The sequence below is a fragment of the Sprattus sprattus genome (genome assembly GCF_963457725.1).
Source record: "Sprattus sprattus genome assembly, chromosome: 10".
In the NCBI taxonomy this organism is placed as follows: domain Eukaryota; kingdom Metazoa; phylum Chordata; class Actinopteri; order Clupeiformes; family Clupeidae; genus Sprattus; species Sprattus sprattus.
Window position 1 is genome coordinate 7,409,133 of NC_137908.1, and position 5,674 is coordinate 7,414,806.

Below are 5,674 nucleotides of genomic sequence, written 5' to 3' on the forward strand. Positions count from 1 at the left end.
CACCATTTCTGAAATGTCTCACTCAAACAGCTAAATCCCACACCAAAACTGCAGACCATGAGCTCATTCTCGGCAAACACTTTTTTTGCAAAACATTACACACATAGTTCACTTTCTAAGACATAATGATCAGACCTTGAACACTTGTGTTCCTTTTTAAAGCATTGCCCTTCAAATTGCCCGTTCCAAAGGAGGGCATTGGCCCTGATGTTTTTGAGTTGCAGTGACAAGGCCCAAATTAAAGGCTTGGTACGTCCACACAGTGAGAGTCTTTTTATGTATCATTTTAAAAGGGTCCATTTAGATTTTTGCACTTCATACATAGCCTACTTTTATAATATTGTGTATAATGTGTTTCCATACACTGTAAAATGTCTTTGTTGCTGGTATAGCCTTATGCAGCCTGAATGTCCAAGCATTTATGCATTGACTAAATATTTTTCAGTTTGATGTACTTTTTTAACTTTTTATTTTTATTTTGTACATTCTACTCCAGCACTGAACATGTAGAAGGGGCACCGTGTGTGTGCAACACTTTGGTTTACAGTGTTTTGGAAAACAACCTTAAATTTGTGAAATTACTCTATTTGTGTACTTATATATTCAGTCTATTTTAAACCGGTTGTGTCAGATCGTTCTATAAAGTGCACTGTAACACTGTAACACTGTAACTGCAGAGTTTCAATTGGCAGATTTGTGGTGTTTTGCATTTTTGTGAGTTGTGTGTAGAAGTTTATAAAAATGAGACCTAGTTTTAGACCACGTATGTACACAGTTGGGGTTTCTTTCTCCATGAAATCTGTGTGTTGCCTAACCCTTACTTTAACATGCCAACAGCATGTGCAGCATCAAACCTGCAATCTAGTGTGTGTTTGTGTGTGTGTCCTATGTGTATGTGTGTGTGTGTGTGTGTGTGTGTATGTGTGTGTGTGTGTGTGTGTGTGTGTGTGTGTGTGTGTGTGTGTGTGTGTGTGTGTGTGTGTGTGTGTGTGTGTGTGTGTGTGTGTGTGTCCTATGTGTGTGTGTGTGTGTGTGTGTGTGTGTGTATGTATGTGTGTATATGTGTGTGTGTGTGTGTTTGTGTATATGTTTCTATATGTGTGCATGTGTTTGTGTGTATGTGAGTATGTGTGTATGTGTTTCTATATGTGTGTGTGTGTGTGTGTGTGTGGATGTGCGTATGTGTGTATGTGTGTATGTGTGTATGTGTTTCTATATGTGTGTGTGTGTGTGTGTGTGTGTGTGTGTGTGTGTGTGTGTGTGTGTGTGTGTGTGTGTGTGTGTGTGTGTGTGTGTGTGTATGTGCGTATGTGTGTATATGTGTATATGTTTCTATATGTGTGTGTCTGTGTGTGTATGTGCGTATGTTCCAGTGCTGTTCTGTCACTTTGAGAGATGGCTCCACTCCTGAGGAGTGACACCGGTGTTGAGTACGCCTGTCACTCGCTGTGAGGATGTGTAATGTGGAATTTCCTGTAAGGTCGCTCGCCACAGGTGACGCAAAAAGCCTGCAGCCAAGTCATCTCCTTGCCGCACGCCAGGGGACAGTACTCCAGGAACTCTTCTGTTCACTCAAAGAGGAGTTTACACAACGTTGTTTTATGGAGCTAAAACAGACACTTTAAGTTTGGCATTGAAACACTTCAATAGAAATTAACTTTGGGCACTGAAAAGATATTTTGATGTTTTTCTTTTTGTTTAATGTGCTTTTTCAATAACAATCTTTTCTTTGTTTCATCTTTTCAGCATTTTTTTTTTGTCCAGTTTTTTTATGCTGCAAGTCTTTTTATGATGTCAGTACCTTTCAGTACGACCTTACTGTCTCTGTTTTGGAGTGGAAGGGGTGGGGTTTGATGGGAGGGGCCAGAAATACATGTTTTGCATAGACCCTGAGGGCAAAGCATCTCTGAACAAGGGTGTGGACGGAAACATGGGCAAAAGAAAGCATGGGACTTCTCATCAATGACTCTGCATCAATAATATAACACCTGATGGGAAACTACCATACCTAGCTAAACTGGAAACTTTAAGGAAGAATTAGCATACTTGGTGAAAGATTGCCTTAATTTTATGCCAAATGCCCTTTACTCTGCTAACTAGCATTAGCTTGTTATGGACTAGCTATCGTTGTGAGATGAAGCCTAAAATGGAGTAAATTTCTGGTATCGTTCCTGGTCACATCAAAACAGTGAAAACAAGATATTATTTAGTAATGGTTTTGAGTAATGGTTTTAAGCATGTAAATGTCAGTGTTTCAGTGCACTTCAAGTCCAGATGTGCCGTGGGATTTTGTGACAGCCATACATTGGACTTCATTCTTGAACATATTCTTAAGTGTCTTCTTAAATATCTTTTTATGAACATTCGAAAGACCAGCCTAAGAAAATATCTCCGCCGGATTCATGAACGCCTGGAAGTGTGTTCTTAAAACACCAAAGGTGTTTTAGCTCTGCACCTATGCTTAAAATAAACATGCGTTCTCGAACACCTGAATTTGCTTACATAAACGCCCCGCCAACTCCGTATAAGTGCTTGCAACTACAGAGTTGCGTACAAAACAGAATCCACGGGGAACGCAAAAGCAACTTGAACTGTTCAAAATCATGTCAAAGCGGAAAGCAAACGCAGGTGGTACACCGGCCAGTAAAGGCAGACCTAACTCACTGGGGCGGAGGTGGAGGCTGGGGCAGAGGTGGAGGCTGGGGCAGAGGTGGAGGTACTGTTGCAGAATGTACTGTAGATGTGTCCATTCTATTCCACTATTGCTGTATCCACACGATTGAGTTTAGTGCTTATTTATTTATTCACTGCCATTACCTGGATGGAGGGGTATTAAGGATTAGGATGGAAATGAAGGAAAGGAAATCAAGGAAATGATGGCATTTTTTGACCAAGCATACAAAATGTATGCACATTAATTCATAGAGAGCCTCTTAACCTGGAGTCAAATTTCTTGTATGTGAAAATGTACTTGGCCAATAAACATGATTCTGAATCTGATTAATTCATCCTGATGTTTCGAAGTTCCAATTGTTTCATTATGGATAAATTATATACGTATATTATAATTGCAACGTTACTTGACGAAGAAGTGCGAAGGACCCTAGCTGTACTCCTGCATGCAGGCCAAAGTTGACACAGTTGTCTTAAGCAGTAGAGGGTACATGGAGGGCTTAAAAGTGAATTTGAGGGTGCATTGACAATTGCACAAATGCTACACCAGGAAATATTCACATTCCTGCTATCTCGTAAGGACTTGTACTGCTGCTTTTTTCCTGTGTATGGCAGTGTTTAAAAAAAAAAAAATCTATCCTTGTTATTCTCACCTCTCTAATCTCTTTTCCTTCTCATCGTCATCTTCTCTTTTTTCAGTTTGATTCTCTCGTTTCTTTTCATCTCTCTTTCTTTCCCTCCGTCTGCTTCCCCTCGCCCACTCTCTTGCCCTTGAGCCTTCACCGCTACTAAAAATAATTTAAATGAAAAAAGAAAAAAAAAAACAAGAGCGAGGGAGAGAGCTCTCTCTGCTGCCGTCGGCTCCCTTTCTCCGACTTTAATGAGAGGGCTTGAGCAGGCAAGCAGGCAGCTCCAGTGCTTCTGTTTAATCAAAAGTACAGCAGAGAGAAAAAAGTGCACTGTTCAACTCAGAGTATAAACCCAGAGACTCTACCAGAAGCATCAAGAACAAACACAGATTGGGAGAGTCTCCGGAAGACTACCAACTCCATCGCATCCATTCTGTACTGAGTAATACATAATGAGAAAACGAAAGAGAAGATCTATCATCTCTATCTAGGGGGCGTCATGAATGAGTAAGCTTTGTGATGTACGGGCAGACATGTGACCTGTCCTATCATCAGTTTTTTCTAAGGAAGGAAAAGAACTGGGAAAGTGGTGTGTGGGTGAGAAACAGATCAAGACCTGCACTGCAGACACCCTGGGGGAGAGAAATGGATGTTGCTAAAAACAGCTGCACCTACCAACCGCCCCCCCCCCCCCCCTAATGGTGCTTTGTCCTCCAGATGTGTGGGCCGTATTCAGAGAAAACATTTACTTGAGCTAGACGAATGGGAGGAGAATCGCTAATGAACAAACTACCTCTTCTCCCTCCGGGAGTGAGGTGCTGAGGGGGGAAAGGATGGAGAGAGGGCGAGAGAGGAAGAGGCTGATAAAAAAAAGAGAGAGTGACGCAGGTAGAATGACATGTGAAGCAAGGAGTCTTACATACATTTATATACATTTGGGGGACAACACATGGTGGCACACAAATAGATGTAGAAAAAGAATGTGTGTGTGTGTGTGTGAGTAGGAATGAGACATAAAGGGTGAGAAATGGAGGGGAGAGATAAGGGGAAGAAATGGGAAGAAAGGATAAACATACAGAACAGATTGACCAGAAGGATGAACTGAGACCACCACAGTAAAGGAAACACAGACAATAGAAGTTAGAATCATAGCTAAAGGAATGAAAAGTCACAGAGGATAGAGAGAGGGAAGTAAAGGAAAGGGAGTCAGAACCCTACACACACACATAAACACACGCGCACACACACAAACACACACACCTGCTGCACTTCATCCAGCAGAGCCTGTGGCCTCAACTCGACTGACAACTGATCCACAACCCCTCCATCACACACACACACACACACATACGCACGCACTCACACACACACACACGCGTGCGTGCACATATCCCCGCCTCCTCTCTCTCTTGTCTTTCTCTCTTTGTCCTGCTGCCTTACATAACATAAGACTGACCCGGTAAAATTCCACAACGCATATTCACAAACACACAGGATCACACACATTCATACACAGGATATCACACACACACACACACGCACGCAGGCATGCACGCACGCACGCACGCACGCACGCACGCACGCACGCACGCACGCACGCACACACACACACACACACACACACACACACACACACACACATGCACACACACACACACACACACACACACTCCACACACCCTGGCTACGGCATGGCAATAGCGTTTTCTCAGCGAGCCTCCCACTCAGTGGATGTTTCTCCAGCTGCTCATACACTCAGCGGCCTCAGTTTGGATGGGGTTCCACTGGTGCCACACACAGCCCGTACACACTCTCACAACAACACACACATCCACACCACACACATACACCCCACACAAACATAAACGCACACACACTCTCGGCCACTTCTGTTTGGTTAAGATTCAACTGGCATGGCCGTATTTGTTCCTTTTTTCCCCCTCTCCGTGAGTGCTTCTTACTCTGTTTTGTATTTCCAGGAATCCTTATCTGCATATGCAGTCACGGAGTAATTACCGCCTCGGGCTACATGAGCATTCGAATATGGCAACCCTGTGCCACACATGTCAAGCTAAACATTTTCAAAACACAGTAAGGTTCTTTTAAAGATATATAACATTTTCAAAACAAAGTAAGGTTCTGTTAAAGATATATATAACGTTTTCAAAACAAAGTAAGTTTCTTTTAAAGATATATATAACATTTTCAAAACAAAGTAATGTTCTTTAAAAGACATCAGTGAGGTTATTTTTCAAGGTCTCAGAGCTGTCTTTGCATTATGGTGGAAATGCCGTTTAGCTGCAAGCTGTTACATTAAATTGCTATATCAAGAATAGAATTACACATTACAACCTCAAGTTAGAAGACGTTTG